Genomic DNA, 22060 nt, shown 5'->3' on the forward strand with positions numbered 1-22060 from the left:
TCAAGGGATTTTGACTTTTAATCTGTGAAGAGGAAAACCAACGAAGCATTTTGAATGGATATATTTCACATAATCTGACATGTTTTAATAGCAGAGAGGCAAGAAAGACAAATTAGGATGCTATAACAATTAACTGGATGAGAAATGAGCACGAGACATTGCTGGCATTTCATAACACTGTAGCAGTGAGGGTGGTAAAGAGTTGTTGGATTTGGAAGGTAGTCAGTGGGATTTACTGGTTACTGGATTTGGGGAGAGAAAAAGAGGAATCAAGAATAACCTTAAGAGGGCGCCTGGGTGGCTCAGTTGGTTAAGCGACTGCCTTCGGCTCAGGTCATGATCCTGGAGTCCCGGGATTGAGTCCCGCATCAGGCTCCCTGCTCGGCAGGGAGCCTGCTTCTCCCTCTGACCCTCCCCCCTCTCATGTGCTGTCTGTCTCTCTCATTCTCTCTGTCTCAAATAAATAAATAAAATCTTTAAAAAAAAAAAAAGAAAGAAAGAAAGAATAACCTTAAGATTAGTGGCCTGAGCTCCAGAAAGAATGGAATTGCCATTAATGGAGATGAAGAATCAGGGGAAGAATTGGTTTTGGAGAAAAGATAGAGCTCTGTTATGGGTGTATGGTTTTAAGGTGCTAAATAAACATCTAGGACATCTAAGTATGGAGATGAGTACAGAAATTTGGAGCTCAGGAGAGAGCTCCAAGTTGGAGGCACACATCTGGAAATTATATTTAAAATTATGACAATATATAAGGAAAGTATGACAGTCACACTGAACTACACCTCAGGGTATGGCTAAAGAGAGTATCCTCAGACATTTGCACTGTACCTAATACAAGTTAAGCCTTTAATATATGTTAGTTATTATTATTTAGGATTCTGCTTTATGCACAACTACTTTTCATCCATAATTATCATAACATCTAATAACTACCAGAAACCAGTGTCAAATCTAATTAAAATGTGCTACTACCTTGTAATTGAGGTAATACGTCACAGATTATACAAGGTTCAAAAACAGGTGGAAATAAAAATGCATTCCTAGAACAGCATGAAGATGAAACACTATACATAGACAGGGGTTTCATGGATATTTATCTCTAAAGCATCTCCTCCTGATAAAAATTAAGTAGATATGCATGCCAAATTGACACCCCCTCCAAAAAATAGGTTTATATTGCTTTGTTCTGTGGTCATACAGACTCAAACTCAAAAGCAAGTTGACTGGCATGTGAAAGACATGAAAAATTTGACTTGACCATATTCTAAAAGGGGGTTAATATAAAGACTATCAGAAAATAGATAAAATGTGTTGGGGGAGTGTTCCGTTACCTTTCCTTTGCTTCTATTTCTCACTTGAGGACTTCCATTTAATTAGCAGACTCAAAACAGACTCAAGCATTTTCCAGTTATCTGAAAATACAACTATTTGCAAGATTGCTTTGAAAACATAACCTTATTGAGCTATAATACAAAAATAAGAGAAGATACTAAAGAGTAATAATAATAAGTGTTTTCACAATCACATTACATTCATCTTTAAGAATGGGCTTTATGAGTAGCAAGAGATTAAGAGTGCTTTTAGTTCCATTCCCAAGAAAACACTAATAGAATCTGTGGTAACATTTGCTGGCCTTTGCCTATTTTTCCTTTATGTTTCAACCAAATTTGGCAAAGCAGGTTTTCACACTCAAAACTTTTAAGTCCATTATCAGTTGTGGTTTTCTTATTTTTCTCACATGAATCACTGTTAAACTGTAGAGCAAAATGAAAATTAATATTTCTTGATCAATCATTATGTTTCCATACAAGTTCCAACATGTAAAGCATAAACACTGAAGTGAGCAGTCATGAACGAACCCTTATGGGCCACTGTTCTATCAGCATCCTTACACTTAGGTTTGTCAGTTAACAAACATAACTAAGAGTATTAAACGTTAAGAAACATGTTACACAGCACCTACACCTTCACAGACAGAAAAGCTGCATCTATTATGTCACCTAGTGGATAAATTGAAAACAGCAAGACTACTCCCTGTGTAATTGGGGGCAGGAAAGTCAGATCTTATTTTTTGAGTTTACAGTACCTGACTAGAAAGTCTGTAAAAGCAACTACATGGTGGATAGAGTTGTTTTTCATCTTTGGAGAAAGAGGTCATTATTCAAACACAAATTTATCTTCAGTACGGAGATTGAGAAAAAGTAAGAATCAGGTGACTAGACTTAAGCAGGTTTTTATGTTTTTCATAAAAGCCAATCCAAGTCCTGTCCAAAGAGAAATGGCACACTTACTAATAGAAAATACAATGCAAGCTACTTCTAATTTTATTTCTATATGAGTTGACCTAATGAGAAGATCTTTTTTCTAAACTAAAATTTTTAGGGTGATTTAACTTCATTTATTTTGAATCTGTGAAACGTTAACATGAATATCATTTTTTTTACTTTCAACAAGAGTTATTATTTCCCTAAGGAATCAGGAAGTAAAGCCAGATCCTAATACAGCAAAATCATGTACAGACATGTGTTTTAGGGTTTCAAAAACCAGCCTGTAAGGCAATTTGTAGATTATTCAAAAATCCAATTACTCTCAGGAACAAATGTGATTGAAATACTTTGCCATAGAGAAAAGAAGGTGGCTAATCAATGTCAAACGTACATTTAATTGATAGTCACAATTTTAAACCCCAAGGCTTAACTACTGGTTAAGGATTTATATTTGTATTGAGCACATTTTAATAGCACTTGACTCTCCAAATTCTGAACCCTATGCTTTCCTAACAGAAAATATATGTGACCCAGATTTGAAGCTTACAACTTGCACAGCACAATCCTCAGAACTGACAGATACATCATGCAATTTTATTTTCTTTTTTAAATAAAAAAAGATTAGCTGTTATAGGGTAATTTGACTTACTGGAGAAGCCACCAGAAAATTAAAGGAAGAAAACTCCCATATTCCTACAGTGCCAACAGAAAAAAAGATGCACATATTCTATGTGCACATATTCAAATTGATTAATTTGTATGAATTTTTCTCTTCACCTAACTGATGAATAGTTATGCAACTGAAAAGCAGACATGAAATCTGTCAACAATTTTAACATGATTAGTTAAGGAGAACTGCTGCTAGTTCCTCTTACACCGATCTGAAGCATTAATATAGTTAGCTTGGGCAAGCTTGTCAACCAGGTCATCTGCCTTAGGCATGAATCTGGCATACAGCATTTTTGATAATCCTTTACTCGATTTCAACTGTCAAGCAACTCTAATGCTATTTTTCTTAGGTGTCAGTGTAATTGCCCCTGACTGAGAAGTGACTTAGTGTCTTGGTGTTCCACACATCTATAGCTTCTTGCCCGAGGGACTTGTCCCAGGCTTCACTCATGTAATGTTCCATTAGCTATGGTTAACCAGGAGTAGACTTAAAGAGCCTGAATATATTTTCTTAAAATGGGAAAAACAAAAGAACTGAATTTCAATTAGTCATAAAGGTTTATCAGGTGGGTGGGTATGGGTGTGAGATTTTGTACTTGTGTACATGGGTGAGCACCTTTTGTTTCTTCCTCCAATCACTATGGATAAAAATAGGCAAATGATAGTGATAGATCGGTACTTCAATATTATCATGAGCTCCAGATCCCCAGTAGGCTAATAACAAGACTTCTGTTTTTCAATACCAAATAAAGTCTAACAGACACTGCTATAAACATGAATCAAAAATTAATGCTAAGGCAATACTCTGGAAACACTGTAATATTACATTTACAAAGATCTTAATCATTTTTATAATAATAATGAATAGAAAATAATTATATAGGACCTGTTAAATATTTAAAATATGAGAAAGGTCTAAACTCATTTAAGTAGGAAAATGTTCACGAAATATTGTTGAGTGAATAAGCAAATTACAAAAGCTCTGTAATATGATTTTGTTCAGAGGGGGAAGGGTAAATATTCATAAGTGGGTATGCAAACATAGGAAACTATCTCAAGGATATACTCCAAAATATTAGTGGTTGTTATTCTTTGATAAAAGGATTTTAGGTAACTTTTGTTCTTTCTTTATTACTTGTTATTTTGACAAAATTGTGGTATATCCATATAATAAAAAACTACTAACAGTAAAAAGGAAGTAATAATACATGAAACAGCATGAACTAATCTCAAAATAATTATGCTGATCAGTGCACCAGCCAGCCTGATTTGCCAAACTACAGAGCAGTAACCAAAGGTATACCTACATGATATCTAGGTATCTGAGTCATCCAGGAAGTTTAGTGAAGGTGAAAACTATTCCGTTTCTTCCCTAATCGCAAAGTTTTTCTCAGGAGAATAGGATGTTATGTATTGCTGAGCTAGACTGGGAGAATCTGGAACAAAATTAACTCATCCTTTTTAGTCAAAATGAGTACTGCTATTAGCTGAGAACTTCCTCAATCCCTTCAAAAATTATGTATATTATGTTTCAAGACCCAGTATGATACTGGCAGAAAAAACCAGCAAGTTGAATCAATAAACTAGTGTTCTACTTACTATTCTACTACTAAAACAATTTATTTTCTGTAAGATCATACACTATAATTACTGACATAAATACACTTGAGTGTTGACTTAGCCTTGGTACATGTGAAATTAAAACATTGTTGTACTGTTGATTTTATGGTTTTGATAATTGGACTATGGCATGTAAGCTGTTAACAGAAAGGAAAGCTATGTGAATTCTATTTTACAACTTTTCTAGGAGTCTAAAATTATTTAAAATAATATTTTTTACATAATAATAATACTGAATGAAAAAAGCCAGGGAAAAAAACAAGAGTTATGCAACATAATTCTATTCATGTGAACCTTCTAGAAAAGTAAAATCTACAGCAACAGAAAGGTAAGTGGTTGCTCTGAGCTGGGTGGGAGCAGAGCCTGCAAAGAGGCATAAAGTAACTTTTTAGATATGATACAAGTACTCTAAAATTAGATTGTCATGATCTTTCCATGACTGTATATATTACTAAAACTCATCAAACTGTACACTTAGAATTGGTGTGCTTTATGAAATATGTATTATATTCAGTAAAGATTTATTATATTTGAATAATAAAGTTCATTGTAGAATGGCCATAAAAGAGAAAGAGGAAGAAAAAAAATACCTTGATGATACCAAAATATCCAAAAGCAGAAGTTGAAAGTCATGGTTCATTCATGCAACTGGACACTGTACAGCTATGAAAGAGAGAAAAAGAACATGTGCATGTGCTGATATGGAAATATTCTGAAGATGCATTAAGTAACAAAACAGAAAACTATGTATATAATAAGGTATACTTTAAAGGGAGGCAAAATGCTATAATCTGTATCTTTTTCCATGAATATTGTAGAGAAGGAAAAAGTTCTATCTTCTTAGATTCTGTTGCTGGGCCTGAAAATTAAACTGACATAAGACAAATAGGAGAAAACATAGGCAACTTATTTAATATTTTTATGTGCACATGAGAGTCTTCAAAAGGAAAATGAAGACCTGAAAGGAGCATTAGACCCAAAAAAGCTAATATGCCTTGGAAAAAAAGAATAAATCACAAGAATGTGACAAGACATAGTGGCTTTGTCCAGGGGCAGTAAATTGTGGGACAGTGACAAGGAAATATATGGGGGAAACCAATGGAATTCAAGGATTATTTCAATAGGTTTTTTTGAACAAATCCATTTTGGTATCGACTCTCAATCTCTGGTGGTAAGAATGTTCTGTTCCTGGTACAAAGGAGGCACCCTTTTCATGGGAAATTTCATGACCCACTTTTAGGTAGAAAGGGAGAGGTTAGAGAGCCCTTCCTTCATCTGCTGTTTCTCAGGTGCCTTCACCTGAAAATAATCAATATGACAAGGGGCATATTGTGGGGTGGGTATGTTCTGAACCTTTAGTATAAAAGTATCTGAAAAGCACACAAAAAAATTAGCAGTAGAACTGGGGTGCCTAGGTGGCTCAGTCAGTTAAGCATTCGACTCTTGGTTTCAGCTCAGGTCATGATCTCAGGGTCATGGGATCGAGCCCTGAGTGGGGCATGGAGCCAGCTTGGGATTCTCTCTTTCCCTCTGCCCCTCCCTTCTCACATTCTCTCTTTCTAAAATAATAAATAAACAGATCTTTTTTTAAAAAAAATTAGCAGTAGGACTAGGAATGGAGAATTTATTTCTTCCAATTTATTTATTTATTTATTTATTTTTAAAGATTTTATTTATTTGACAGTGAGAGAGAGTGAGAGCGGGAACACAAGCCGGGGGAGTGGGAGAGGGAGAAGCAGGCTTCCCGCGGAGCAGGGAGCCCGATGCGGGCTCGATCCCAGGACCCTGGGATCATGACCTGAGCCGAAGGCAGACGCTTAACGACTGAGCCACCCAGGCGCCCCTATTTCTTCCAATTTAAACTCATATTTAATTTTAATCACATACATATACAGCAAAAAAAAAAAAAAAAAAAAAAACCAGCAAAACAAAACAAAACAAAAAAACTATTATTCTCCAGTACTTAACTTTCCCCCTCTTCCTGCTCTTTTGCCCAGTTCTATTAAGGTTTAAAGGAAGCTGGTTAGGGACCATTTCCCCAGCCTCTCTTGCAACGAAGTAGGGTCTGTGACTAAGTTTTTGCAATGAAAAGAGCAGAAATCAGGCATACAATTTCCTGGGCATTTCCTTATAACAAAATTGCTTGTTTTGTGTCCTGATCTTTTTCCTTTCCAACAGGCTGTGGGATGGACTCTACCAAGTTTTGGCCATGCAGATGAGGATAACACCTAGGTGACAGTATATTATGAAGCTGAACTGAGTACAATGGAGCCCATCTATCTGCTTTTTATCTGTTCTTTGAACTGTTCCCTGAGAAATAAATTCCTGTCTTACGTAAGTTCTTGCATTTTGAAATATTTTCACAGTAGCCTGGCCTATCCCCTAACAAAGATAGCATATATTCTGTTTTAAATATAGTTTAAATTTTAAAATTCAAGATCAAGGAAACAAGATAATCAAAGTGTCAGTCCTATTACTTATTTGACCAATATGAATATTTCAATAGTATTTGCAACTTCCATTTTAGAATGGCATAGTAACTTAGCAGTTGATTTTCCTAACTCCTATATTTTTATGCCCAAAAAATATGACCCATTGTTATGTCCAAAGAAAAAGGCTAGTTCTTTTCATTTCATTTCAGAGATTTTTTTGATATTCACTTTTCTTCATTTTCCTAAACAACCCTCTCACAGGACTATATACTTCATTTTGACAGCTATGATATTGTCACTTGTTTACTTCTCATCAGATAATGGACTTGGGTATCTGATTAGCTTTACTCTATTCTTGAAAGAAAAATGACATCCCCAGGCTAACATATCTTACTGATAGCTGTCAGTAAAATAACCTTTGGCACCTTCCCAATACTGTTCTAACAATTTCCACAAAACATACTGTAAATGAGACTAGCTGGATTCAAAGCAGCATTCATAAGTTGAAAAAAAGTTCCCAGTAATTACAGTCTACAAATCTGTAAGATTTTTAATTTGCAGGAAACTTACATGGTTTGTGAATTAACTTACTAATCAGGCAATACACAGTTCTCACACCTAGTGTCACTTTCAAAATTATTAGTATTGTGCCATTTACTCTCATGCAATTCCTCCAGAGACGAAATATATATTTTTTTTTAAAGATTTTATTTATTTATTCATGAGAGACAGAGAGAAGAGAGGCAGAGGGAGAAGCAGGCTCCCAAGGAGCAGGGAGCCCGATGCGGGACTCGATCCCAGGACCCTGGGATCATGACCTGAGCCGAAGGCAGACACTTAACCATCTGAGCCACCCAGGCACCTGAGACGAAATATTTTCTATCTGAAACTCCTTTGTACAGTGATTTCAGAGCTTTCAACATCAACATTTAGAAACAGAGAATTGGCTGTTTCTAAAACTCAATATTCTGTAACTAGATAGACCCTTGCTACTATTAATCTTATAATCATGTGTTTATTCATAGAAGGTCTTACATCTAAAAGTAAATTTTTCCTGAGAGCATTTACATGAACCACTTATACCCTTATTTTATCATCAATTTTACCATTAACTTACATAACCATGAGACCTTTTTCCACTTATTTAAATAAAAAGAAAAAAAAAAGGGAAAGAAAAAAGTAAGAAACTTTACATCAGTGAGTCTGGTATGGGGAGTTGAGTCCCTTCATGTTTGAATGATCCCACTCAGTCTCTGCAACTCATTTAGGTTTTTTGAGGTTATTGGTATTGAGTTTATCTGGGAACTCTCATCAGTAATTAAAAAAATTTTTGTCAAAGAAAGATGCTCCCAAGAAAGGCAAAGCCCTGTACGCCTTATGTAATGATGAAAAACAGATGAAGGCTATTGACCAACCTAAGTTTAAGCTTAAATGACACCCAGAACCAAGGTAATGGCCAACAGAGATGGAAGGGAAGGCGCATATGTGAGAACTGCTGAGAAATAAAATCCATAGAGATAGACAACTTACTGAATTAGGTAATGAGACAAGGAAGAAGTGAAGGAGGCTATAAGGCCTTAAGTCTGGCAAACTCAGATGATGGGGGAAATGTTAAATCACATTTGATGAATGAAAGTAAAAGCCAGGGGCACCTGGGTGGTTCAGTCGGTTAAGTGACTCTTAATTTCAACTCCAGTCATGATCTCAGGGTTTTGAGATCGAGCCCCTGCATTGAGTTCCGAGCTCAGCAAGAGTCTGCTTGAGATTCTCTCTCTCCCTCTGCCCCTACCCCCAACTTGTGTGTATGCACTCTCTCTAAATAAATAAATAGATAGATGGATAGATAGATAGATAGATAAAATCTTTAAATAAAAAAAAAAAGTAAAAGCCATATTGATCTAAGTTCAAAGTAAAATGGACTGGCACAGCAGGACTGATGCACAAGTTCAATAAACCTGAAAATACTGTCAATCATAATAGATACTCAAACTCTTAGGTTTGATTTGCTGGTAGTCATTCTTGGAGAAGGCATTTCAAAAACATTGACTTTGATGTATGCTTTTTTTCTCTGTTATAATTAATTGTTGCAGAAAAGGGGGGGGAATAGGCATTAAACATAATCATAAAACCTATTTCCAACAACAGATTTAAGAAAATTGCAATTCAACAAATATTTACTTGAACATTTAATGCTGGAATTTTCCTCAAAGGGAAATTATAATTATTCAAGAACTCTAATACAGTTAAGTCAATTATTATAAGAAAAGTAACAACACTGAACCGCTACTTTCCAGTAAAGTTTAGATCACTTTTATTTAGAGAGATACAGAAAAAACAATTGGAGCAGAAAGCATTTGTAAGAAAAATTATGCCACTGCCTCTCCTCATTGAATTGTTTATTACTGATTTGTGAAGATATAAGTACAGAGATTTAAAGGGTTTAGAAACTTTTACAGCCATTTGAAAATGTGTTTTGAATATAATAACAAATTAAGGCTTGTATTTGATAAGCCTTTTATAGTTATATCATATGCCCAGTAACTCCTTTACATTGCCATTTTGGAATGTGACCGAATAGGAACTTTCAAAAAAACTGGTCCTTTACCACAGAGAGGATAAGAAGCACTGTGTTAAAAGACATAACATTTTGGGCGCCTGGGTAGCTCAGTTGGTTAAGCGACTGCCTTCGGCTCAGGTCATGATCCTGGAGTCCCGGGATCAAGTCCCACATCAGGCTCCCTGCTCAGCAGGGAGTCTGCTTCTCCCTCTGACCCTCCTCCCTCTCATGCTCTCTGTCTCTCATTCTCTCTCTCGCAAATAAATAAAATCTTAAAAAAAAAAAATTAAAAAAAAAAAAAAGACATAACATTTCTACACAAACATGGAAGGCAGTCCAAGGTTTTTGCAAAGCAAAGCACTGCACCTGTTCTAGGATCAGGAAGTAGTCTATAGTCTAAGTTTCATTGAAGTATAGTGTTTATAAAGGTTTAAACATAGAGAGGTTATAAATTAACTTTAGGTTATAACCCTAAAAAGTCTTGAATGCTGGGTGCCTGGATGGCTCAGTCGGTTAAGCATCTGACTCTTGATGTCGGCTCAGGTCTTGACCTCAGGGTTGTGAGGTCAAGCCCTGCATTGCACTCCAAGCTGGGCATGGAAAAAAAAAGTATTGAATGCTACAGTTTAAAGAGAATTTTCCTGAACTTAACGCAAGAAAACTTTAACATAACGAATGAAACCATCACATAGATAACAGGCTAGTTCTGGTTGTTTCTTCTAGACATACAATTCTAACTAGTATCTTTCCTTTGAGTCCCCTCACTTTCTCATCACATATCTATACAAGATCAGAAGAAATGACCAAATAGTAATGTTATATTATATTCTGGTATATTTCCTTATATAGCCACTGATTTGAGAGAAGGTATTACCTTCAAACCCAAATTTCATCAAACATCTCAAAAAATGAGATTCTGAATAGTTCCCATCAGGTATTAGAATGCAAGTTCAAGTCATCCCATTAATTTCTCATATCAGAACATAACACGACAGAAAAGACAGAAAAAATGGGCTAAAAATTTTGTCCTGGGAGGTTTCATTCTGGCTTATTATGAGCACTATCTTTGATAAATCAGGGTTGGGGTGGAGAACTACCAAGAGAAAAGGAGAAAAGCCTTCAGGGGAAGCCAGATTCCCAAGTACTTATGAAATAAACTGAAGCATTCAACATAAATCTCAAATAAATACTTTGGTATGATATGAACTTCAAAAATGTGATCTAGGACATTAGTAGCTGAACTCAGGCCTTTCCTTGGCTCTTAGTCAAAAATACCTATTGGAGGTTATGTAAGTTATAATATAGCAGACATATGCTAAAGAACCAAGTCAATGATCTTCTAAATTCATTTGTTTTTCTTTTGTTCTAACTATTACAATATTCAAAATAGTGAAGTTGCATCAAAGGAAACAAATAGAAGACTTGATTAGCAGCAATCATGGAGTTTCCTGTCTAAGCTACTCCTTACGTCCTGAAGGACAAAAGGAAAAAACAATCTGATCCTGTATCTTGGCTACCCACTGGTTTTAATCTCCATTTCCAAATCTATGCCTTCAAACTAAAATGACTTTAAAAGACATTCAACACAGACATTATTTTGATCCTGTACAAAAACAAACAAACAACAATAGAAAATCAAGCTTCCATTTATTGAATGCTCATTTGATTAAGTATTAAGATCAGACTGATGCTAAACATAAGACAACTGCAATATGTCATTTTTCTATTAAAGGCAGCTTGACAGCTTTGTTCCGTGAATGGGCATGTAGCATTTTCAAGTCACCCTCCAGAGTTATTTGTTGTTCATTTTCTCCCACGGAGTAGAGTGGTAACAGTTCCTTTGGGAGAACACTTTTAAAACCATAGTTCTCCTCAGTATTAATTAAAAAAAAAAAATCCCCTGAATTGATGCTAATGATGAATGTATTTTTTAAAATTAATATCAAAACTCACACAGAAATATGAAACGAATGTGCCAAATATTTTATTAAGTCATTAATTAATAAGAATACCATAAGATGTTACAAGTAGTTCAAGGAAGAATTCAAATAACTCACACATACATAGGCAATCAAGAATGCTGCAATAAATTTACAAATAGATCTAAATCTGATAAATATGCACAGAGCAATTATCAGTTGCATTTTACTGGACCAAACTCATTTTCATTTCTATGGACAAGAATTACTTACATTATTAACAAAGAGGATGAATGGAGCGGGCCCAGACAAAATCGGATAACCAGGAGAGGTGCGGTACCCAGGACACTCAGTAATTTTTGTATTTTGTCCATTTCAATGTTCTTGGCAAAGTTTCCCTACAATCGTATCAACTAAAACCTTCTATTTTTGTATGGTGTATTTTACCGGTTTTGTTATTATTAGTTTCCCAATTCATCCTAAAGTAAAAAGAAGAGAAAGATAGTCAAGCACCCTTAAAAGTGGGGTTTCAAAGCAACTCCTCTTCAAAAAATGTAACTGCCAGGCATTTGAGAAAGGGATGCATGAGGTCACTGTATTCTCTTTGCCTAACAGGGTAGCACTCGCAAGTAGCCATGTATTGTTTGTACAGGGTCCTTCCAATTCTTCACACAGAAAACTCATCTGTTTTTAATCCACTACCATTTATTGGCACAGAAAAGATTTTGTTTGTTTCAGGAAATCTGCTTGACAACCTACGGTGTAGAAAAAAAATACCGTGGACACTTTGTTATACCACAGCAGCAGACTGTAGGGTAAGCATAAAGCTGCTCAAATTAGTAACTGGGAGTGTCAGCAAACAGTGGGATGTTTAACCAGCAAATGGCTTCTGTGGGGGAGGCCCCTCCTTACGATGGCTACTCCACCTTCCACTGTCAATTTAAAGCCCTAACTGAACACAGCTGCGGGTTGACTCGTGCCCTTGGAACAGGAGCTAGTAGTTTCCAGAAAGGCCCTATTAGGCAGGCATCAGTGCTTCCTGGAAACTTGAAAGGGCTATCACAAGCCTGAGGGGCTTTCTAGTTTACTCCTCTGAGCCATGTTGGTTGATTAAGTTTGAGGGTCTGGTGTGAAGTGCTTGGGGGGAGTCCACATTGTGAGACTGGCAACACGATACGTCTTTTGCTGATTAACTTCCCCAGGGCTCTCAACTCAAAACCTTGCTCTTGTACATACGCATTGCACTTAAAATTTTACAAAAGCCAGAACCCCTGAGGTCTCATTGGCTTCTACTGAAATTTGTCTCTGCTGCCAAAAATGTATCTTCTTCAACAGAGGCCTATATCCTCTCCACTATCTCCCCTTCAGAAAACTGTCCAGCTGTGGATCGCACCTCAAGTGCTCTCCTTGTGATAGCCAAGATAAATCGGACTCTGTGCATACGACCGTTCTGATTCAAGTAATTACATACTTGGCTTAATAGTGGGTGCCAGCCACAAATGTGGTAATTTCTTCTTCCTGCAGCCTCACACAAAGAGGCAATTTGTTCCATGCCCCCAGCAACAGGTGAATGGCACAAAACATGAGCAATGCGTGCACAGAGAAAAAGGCGCATTATATGGATAAAATGGGTGACGGAGAAATGATCCATGTGCACAATTACTAAATTTGCATTAATCATTTTGGGATGGATGCTCTCATTGTATGAGTCTTGGGAAACTTGGCAGAGTAAAGCTGTTGCCTAGAGGACAAAAATAGCTTTATTCCTGCCGTCATAAGCCTGAGCACTGGGGGATTCAATTCCCTTGCCAACTTTTTGAAACTCCAGCCCAAGGCACTACAGTGTCACTTAAAGCCCTCCACTTCTTAATCAAATTCCCAGTTTTTCTTTCTCCAATACTTGGGTTTTATTTGCTCTCAAACAATAGTATCAAATAAGCTTGGCTTTCTCTTGGCAATTATATGCCATTCCTATACTGGTGTGAGACAAATTAAAGATATCCCACAGGTAAAGAAGGTGAAATATAGCTATTAGTATATTTTTTTAAAAAAAGAAGATTATAGGTTTCTTACAAACCATTCATTCTAGTTCATCAACTGGCAGGAAGAAATGGTCACTCACTTGAGTGTCACCTAAACCAATGGTTAAGCCACGGGTGAACATGAAAGAAAATCTATGGCACGAAGGTTGTACGAAGAAAACTATACATCTCCAGCTGTGCTACAACTGCAGATAAACCTTGAAAGGCTTGGAAGAAAACAAATTAAACCTAACAGATGGGGAATCAGGGAGCCAATCAGTATTCATATATTCACATGAATGGAGGTTATATGGTTAACTTTTTGTTCTATTGATTATACCTACATCCTACATCTTCATTTACCTGGGGAGCAGTTCCTTCCATGCCCACAAACTCAGACTGTCACTCTTGAACAGCTTCTTCTCCATCATTCCCACGAACTTGAAAAGCCTCCTCATGCCTCATCATGACTACCCCCACACCTACCCCTTTAAGATTTCTCTAGTCTCTACCTCCTCTATCTGCCTGTACCATCTTGGTGCATGATCACTGCTGTAAATCCTTTCCCTGGATCCTGTTATTGTTCTGGAGGCAAGCCCCGTAAGCAGGTATTTTAAACTAATCTTTCTGTTCCTGAGGCCACCCTCACTTGCAAAATGGACTTTGGTTTTCCTTTGTTCTGTCTGCAGATGATATCTGGAGTAAGTCAAGGGGATGTGGAGTACACCTACAACATCTGTTATAAATTCCAACTCCAGTGTATTCGGTCTATATCATTCCCATCTTTCAAAGCTGTTGGGTTTTTTTTTTCTCCACAAAACTAGCCTAGACAAGCGACATGCCCTGATGGCAAGAGATAGAGAGTGGGGAAATGCTAATATTTCACAGGAGATCTTGGACGGCTAGCCATCTGTGGTAGGCAGAATAATGATGCCAAGTCGACCTACTTGTCAAAGCTGATGTCCACAGATAAGCCCAGCTGAGATCAGCAGAGCAGTCTACCCGACCAGAGAAGGACATGGATGACACAGCCCAGTCAAAACCAGAAGAACCACCTATCTAAGCCTCACCTAAATTGACAAACTATAAAATCATGATCTAACTGAATGCTTATTGTTTCACGTCACTCAATATCGGGGTGACTTATTGTACATCAATAGCTAAACCACACTTGGTACCTCCACCATCTGACTTCACAGGAAGAGTCTGCAATCCCGGGTACTTGCATGCCTAGGTTCTTGCATGCATGGACTGGATCACAAGCAAGCTCTATGACTTCTGCGAAGTCATTCCGTTCTGAAGCATTCCACGTGTAAAATCAGAAGCTGCTATCTTGCAGTACACAATACCACATTTAGCTTTATGACTCTATCAAGGATAAAAAGAAAGATTTTAAAATATCCCTTCTGTGAAAAAGAAGCAAACAGAGAATATGACCGATATGTGCTCCCCAGATTACCATTTTTATTTGACTGGGAGAGTAAACTGTAGCAACTCTGAAAGCCACGCTAGGCCCCGAGTTTAATATTTACATTTATTTCACATCTCCTCTTAGTACATCAGTTCAGTAACAATAAAAATAAACGGTAAACAATATAAAGAAAGGAGTGCTCAAATTATCAAGCATTAAGCCCCTATTATGAGACCCTTATCAAAAAATAACACATTGCTCTCTATTTCTATATAACTTAGTAACTTTACTTTTATATTGAAAGCAAAATTCAAAGAGCAGCTCTATGCTTTTTGAAACAGAGCTCATCACCGCAGCAAAATGGAGTATTTGCTTTATTGTAAGAATTGTGGGGGGGGTCATCAATTTACCCCGTCAGTTCCAAACCTACTCTTCTGGCCTCTGTGGTGGTGAAGCGGGACTCGATGACATTTCCGGGCCGGCGTGTGCAACGTCAGGCTTTGCCAATAGAGGGTGCCAGAGGGACCCTGCAAGACCAGAACAGAAGCAGCCGCCAGAGTCTCTCCAGATTGAGGAGGCTCTTGTAAGCAGAACAAATTAGGGGTCCTCAGAAAAAGAAAGATGAGACCTAGCTTTCATGACACACAAGAAGTCATTTTAGGCCCCCCAGCTATTTCTGTGATCCATGCCCCACTGGCCCCACTGGCCCCACTGGCCCTGGAACACAACTTGCAGAATTTCCTATGAGGTGCTGGAATTACAAAGGAATGTAAAAACCTCAGTACTAAGGATTCTCAGGAAACAAATGGAAGGCAAAAACCTAGCAGGCCAGGAGATAGCCTAACCCTATCAGACACAGTAAATCAGGGGTAAAACTCCCAGTGCTTTTTCAAAAGGAAAGATGGACCTAACACACATTCTGTGGCTGTTTTTTGCAGGAGTCAAATCCCAGTGAACACTCAAACACCAAGCTAACTGGAGCCAGAAAACTGATGATCCTGACCCTTGCTGGTCTTTGGGACTTCAGTCAAGTAGGACGCAGACTTTGTCTATTAAAGATGACTTTTGCCCCAATTTTATACTGAACTCTCCTTTGCCAAGCCCCTCCATGAAGATGCATTCACCCTCAGCTTAAAACCTCCCCAGTTTTGTTGTTTGGAAGGTCATGGCTTTGGAAATTATTCCCCATGATTTCCTTATTTGCTTCTAATAAAGATCATTTTGTGTGACAACTGCACCTGGTGTAGTCTCTCCCTCTATCTCACCAAGGAGCGAACTCACGTTCGTCTGGTTACACTCACTCTTATGTGGCAGCTCCCAGGAGACAGGCATATAGGTGGCCCAGTGGCAGTCATCCTCTGGAAGGTTCCTCAGCCACAGTGGACTGCTTCTAGGGGCCGGCTCCGTCCTCCAACACTGCAGCGAGCTTCTCTGCCCCCAGCTGGCTGCTCTGTGTGGAGGAACTCCAGCTCTCAGCATTTGTGTTAACTATGGAACATTATAAACAACACGTGCTATGGTGTCATGTTCAATAGCACTCAACTATCACCACATGTAAAAGCCGTCATAGCAAAAATGCATAAAAATTAACACTTCATGTATTATTTCTAAAGTTTCGGAAATAAGATTTCCTGCTTTTCGAAGTGGGAAGTGTAGCTGTGCTATCAAGAATAAGCAAATTAAGAGTTATATTCAGGCTGACTTTCTTTTCCTGAAGAAGGTAAGTTCTCTGGTTATAGTCAAAAGAAAGTCAGTAGTCTTATTCTTCAGTATGTAAAATATCAGCCATGGTATTAGAAAGGAATCAGTGTAAATAGTATCACTAGCGTCAACACATATACAGTCTTACAAATATTGCAAAATTTTGCTAAGGAGGAATAAATTCCCTTTAGAAACTTACTATGAACATGGGCTGGAAGAAGTTAATCATTATGTGGCATATAGTTTGTCCTAGGTCAGGTCGCCCAGAAGCAGAGTTTAAGAAGAAGATTCTTTTGCTAGTGATATATTAAGGAAATAATCCCAGGAGAGATCACTAAGGAAAGTGTGGGGAGAGAGGATATAAGACAGAGAAAGGGACGAAGTTAATGAGGGGTACATTTGCAGACAATACCCCAGAAGAGTACCTTCAGCCTGCTACTGCAGAACTCTTGGAGTACTGCATTTCGGAACTGTCCCAGCCTGAGGCAAGGGCAGTGGGTGGTCACACTCTACCAAAATCAGTCATTGGCTAAGGGCCTACTGAAGACAGTTCCCTTTCCCCTGCCAGGCATTTCAGGCTCCATGGGGTTAAACGTGGACCCAAGGGCATCTGAGCATCTGAGTGAAACAAAAGCGTTTGCTGCTTAACAAAAGAAAATAATCTTTCTGACCTTAGTGTTTTTATTTCAGATGATTCTAAGAACTCTCCTGAACAAGTTATAATAGAAAAAAGACCTAGAATCGAACAATTTATCAAAAGATCATGCATGGTGTCAAAATAGTAATGCCCAGGGATAGATTTAGTAATCCCATGGTACTCTACAAGTCAAGATCCCTGTCTTACAAAATAAATAGCAATGTTCTAAGGAAATACAAGGAATCATATAAAACTCAAAGATTACATTCTGTTTAAGCATAGTCACTGGAGACTGAGAGCCTCTTTTCTTCTTAACAATGTCACCGTATGTATTTATTTGAGACTCAGGGCTGAATCCAAATATTTAGGTATGCTTTCCAATTTGGGTTCAAAATATTTCTCTTTGGTTCTATGCAGCCTAAATCTGAATCATATCCATCCTCTGATGATGTATAAATACTGATTAAAAAGTGAAGGATAAACTGCTGAGCCAGAGAACACAAACAATGCAGAGAACATGGGTTTTTAAAGGCTGCAACTAAAAAAAAAAAAAAAAAAAAAAAAAAATTGGCAACTGATAAAATTATTATCTAAAAATCTGAATTCCACTCTCATGAGGAAAATACAAGGACAAGCAAGATGGCTTCAGCATAGCTTAACTGACTAAGCAGGGATGTTTAAGGATTACAGAGCACCAGTGTCTGTATTTATGTCAGGTAATGAAACATCACTCATATACAGAAAGTGTATATACCTGAAAATAAATCTCACTTTATAATGACATTCTAAGAGGGTAAGATACACAAGGAATGCCAGCAATGATGTGTTAGGAGTATCAAACTGTTTTGTTTCTGGCAGATTTTTCCCTACTTATGGTAAGTATGGATCAATCTTTGGCAAAGAATGAAATATACAAATCAGATTCCACTCCTTTTCAAAAGAATTAAGAATATAGCAAGATTAATCAGATAAGCGAGAATAATCATGAAAACACTTTCTCAAGTTCACAAATTTAAAATTAAAGAAACATCAATGTCCTAGGAAACAAGAAGGGAGGTTGGAGTAAGAAAAGATAAGAACAGCAAAAAGAAATCTTAGTTATAGTAAAATTAGACATCCATTCTTCCCCACCACACACACACCCTCTCTCGCTCTCTCTTTCTCTTTCTCCTTCTCCCTCTCCCTTTCCTAATGAGGAATGAATCACATACTCTAATCTTTAGCATACAGTTCAATGATTGACTTTTTACACACATACACATGTATAGATATTTTATGGCACCTAAACTCCCAGTTAAATCCCCCAGAGTAGCAATTATTCTAATCCTTATCACAATACATAAATTTTGTCTACTTTTCAACTACTTATAAGTAGATTCATACAGTATGTATTTTTTTAATCTGGCTTTATTAGAACTCATTATATATTTGAGATCATTTATGTTGTTGCATTATATAAGCTTTATTTATGGTAACGGAATGAATCTAAAACTAGACTACACAGTTGGATTTCTGTTCCTTCGTTTTGTTCCTTCAAGTCCTCACTTGACTGTGTCCAGCAAAGGTGCAAATTTCCATTTTAACCTCAATATACAGTAAACTTTCTGTAATGAGCTGGGCTACCTAGAGTTCAAAGAGAAACTTACAAGCATCTAAGAAATTCTTACAGAACTTTAAAATTCAAATTTGAGTGACTTTGGAATAAAATTTTAATAATTATTCTATTTAAATGTATATGTACTGTTCAAGAGTAACATTATATATTAATACATTTTACTCTTATGTTCAGCCTTTTGAAAATCTAGATAACTATTAAATACAAAAACACAACATACAAATACATGCACTTTACTAAATATAGGAACAAAAGTAATCCCCTCAGATAAAAGGCTGATATGATCCAATAAAACAGAATATCAGTATATAATAAAGATGATTATGCTGGTAATGATGATGGTCTGATGATTATTAAAAGTTATGATATTAATAAAAATATCTAAATCTATTGAACGCTAAACATATACCAGTATTTTACATGTTGCATCATTTATATCTCCTAAAAACCTTACAGGTTATGTGTGATTATTATATCTTTTTTTGTGAAAGAAAATTCAGGCACAAAGAGTTCAAGTAAGATGTTCAAAGTCACACAATTAATTTTGAAACCAGAATTTGAACTAAGCGAGAATGACTTCATGCCCATACTCTTAACTATAGGCTGTATTACCTATATATACCATGTTACATTACCACTAACTCTGTTGCTACCTTGTATCTGTTATCTTTAGCCAAAAAATAAATAAATAACAACACTAGCCAAAGGCATCTCCTGTTTGATGACTTCTCATAGGAAAGCGAAAAACAACTAAAGATCACTCAACACATACAAGCATGTGTGTACGTACACGTGCATGTGTATGTGAGGTGTTATAACAATAACCTGACCCTCATCTACTGGGTTTATAAAATCAAACATTGAACTCCACTTAGGGATTTAACAGCCTAACCTTCATCTTTTCTAAGCTTGGGAAAAAAAATTTTTTTTTCTGTTTCCCTTCCAGGGGTGAGAGGTGGCCTTTTTACTAATCGCCAAGAGTGCTTATGAATTAATTCAAACCTAGCAAAACCTTTCACTTGAAAGAATAGAGGTGGTTATGTTATGGGACCTCTATTAAAGAAACAGAGGCTTTGAAGGGACTGCCCTGTCTCCACATGTTATTTATTCTTAGGAAGAGAACATCAAAACTGTTCCAATTCTTTTCAGAAAAAGTGCTTCTTTTACGTGTTTTATTTTGAGAACCAATCTGCCCAAATAACTTTAATCTTCTCAATCATTCTTAAAAACTTCTTAAAATGTAAATTCTAAAATACTCTATTTGGCAAAAAGAGGGAGGGGCTGCAGGTTGGTGGGCTATCAAAGGAACCTCCAAATAGGGCAACCAGGGAGACAAATAAGAAATATTGCATAATTCAGACTTTATTGATCTAAATTTTGTATCTCATCAGTTTATAAACTTCCACTGAAAAATAAATGTAGGGGTGTCTCAGTGGCTCAGCTGGTTGAGCGTCCAGCTCTTGGTTTCAGCTCAGATCATGATCTCAGGGTTGTGAGATAGAGCCCTGCATCAGGCTCCTTGCTCAGCAGCGAGGCAGCTTGAGATTCTGTCTCTCCCTCTCCCTCTGCCCCTCCCCCCCAACCTTCTCTCTCTCTCTCTCAAATAAATAAACACATCTTTGAAAATTATTTAAAAAATAAATGTGTATAAAGAACTGAAATAAGATTTTTTAAAAATACAATTAATTGAAATTCATACTTAGGAAAATTTCCCAGATTCTAGGGTAGTTCCCTTTCAGTGGGAATTATTTATTTTATTCCCTCTGAATGACACAAAAATCTCTACATGCCTAGTTTTAAACTGTGAGAAAAACATGAATACTTCTGTTTGATGCTAACCATAACAAAAAGATAAGTACTTTCCATTTTCAACATCAGATGTTTCCTTATAGTTATGTCAAGTGTTTTGAGCAGTAAATCTTTACTCCTTCTGAAACTGAAAAGTACCACCATCTCCTGGGTATTCACAAAAATTGCATAAATGATTACAGTGTTAGTTGTAACTCCCCATACAGTCAGTACAAACTTGGTGATTCTTCTGCTGGGAATACTCATCCCAGAGAGCAAAGAGGCAAAATTCAAACTCTTTATTGAGACTTTTCCAACTTTTTCAGCCAGCCCTGAAGTAAAATGAAATGATTCCACAAGTTTCAACTAAACAAACACTTCTAAGCAAATCAGAGTATAAAAGGATCATTTCTAATCCTAAGACATTTTCAGGTCATGTAAAAATTGTTTGTCAAATATAATTGTTCTCTGTCCCTTTTTAAACAGCATGATGTTTGGCTTTGAAACGTATTTGACTATAGTAAAATGACAGTACACAGCAGTTTATATGTAGATTATAAAATGGTGAGTACAAAGAGTCAGAACCTCAAAGAAAGCCCGCAGAATGTAATTATAAACTAGAACAGAAGGAATCCTTGGTTTCTGCAATCTACTTATAGATATTACTAGTAGAAATATAGTATATTATATTGTGAATATTCCAATAACTACTCCTAAAAATTGGCTAATATCTTTAAGCCTCCTTTCCCTACCTGGGAAGAAATCATTGCTTTTCAGGTATAAATTATTTACAGAAAAACAATACTCTTTTCTTTTGCATTTAAAATCTTATAAAGCACTTACATATGTATTTAAATGTTAAACTAACTAGTTTTTCAAAAGTTCACATTATGCTACTTGGTTTTTAAGACCTACATTACTACCTATTTTCACTAACCAAAAGAAATCCAAGGAGGATTTCACTTTTACCAGAAAAGGCAAAAACAGGGCACCTGGGTGGCTCAGTTGGTTAAGCGACTGCCTTCGGCTCAGGTCATGGTCCCGGGGTCCTGGGATCAAGTCCCGCATCGGGCTCCCTGCTCTGCGGGGAGCCTGCTTCTCCCTCTCCCACTCCCCCTGCTTGTGTTCCCTCTCTCACTGTGTCTCTCTCTGTCAAATAAATAAATAAAATCTTTAAAAAAAAAAAAAAAGGCAAAAACAGAAGCAGAATTTAGTGTTTGTCTTGCAGCAATTCCTTAAAGAGGCAGCATATACCCCAGCAGCAAAAGTGGGCCCACCAAGCTCCTTCCCTGGGAGATACCCTCAGCATCTCAGCATCAAGCCACCAAGGCTTTCAACCGTGTCTGTGAGCATCTGTGCTTTATCTCAAATTGTTTTGTACCTCCATTAGCAAGATGTATCCTAAGATATCAGAAAAGTC

At 36.9% G+C, this 22060-nt stretch overlaps 1 pseudogene; it reads right to left on the reverse strand.

Annotated features, from left to right (window-relative positions):
- The window catches only part of LOC118017332, a 231248-nt pseudogene extending 213510 nt beyond the window's left edge, over window positions 1-17738 (reverse strand).
- Between the last annotated feature and the right edge of the window lie 4322 nt (window positions 17739-22060).

This window comes from Mirounga leonina, unplaced genomic scaffold (assembly GCF_011800145.1).
Source record: "Mirounga leonina isolate KUSES-001 unplaced genomic scaffold, KU_Mleo_1.0 Mir_169, whole genome shotgun sequence".
NCBI classification, from domain to species: domain Eukaryota; kingdom Metazoa; phylum Chordata; class Mammalia; order Carnivora; family Phocidae; genus Mirounga; species Mirounga leonina.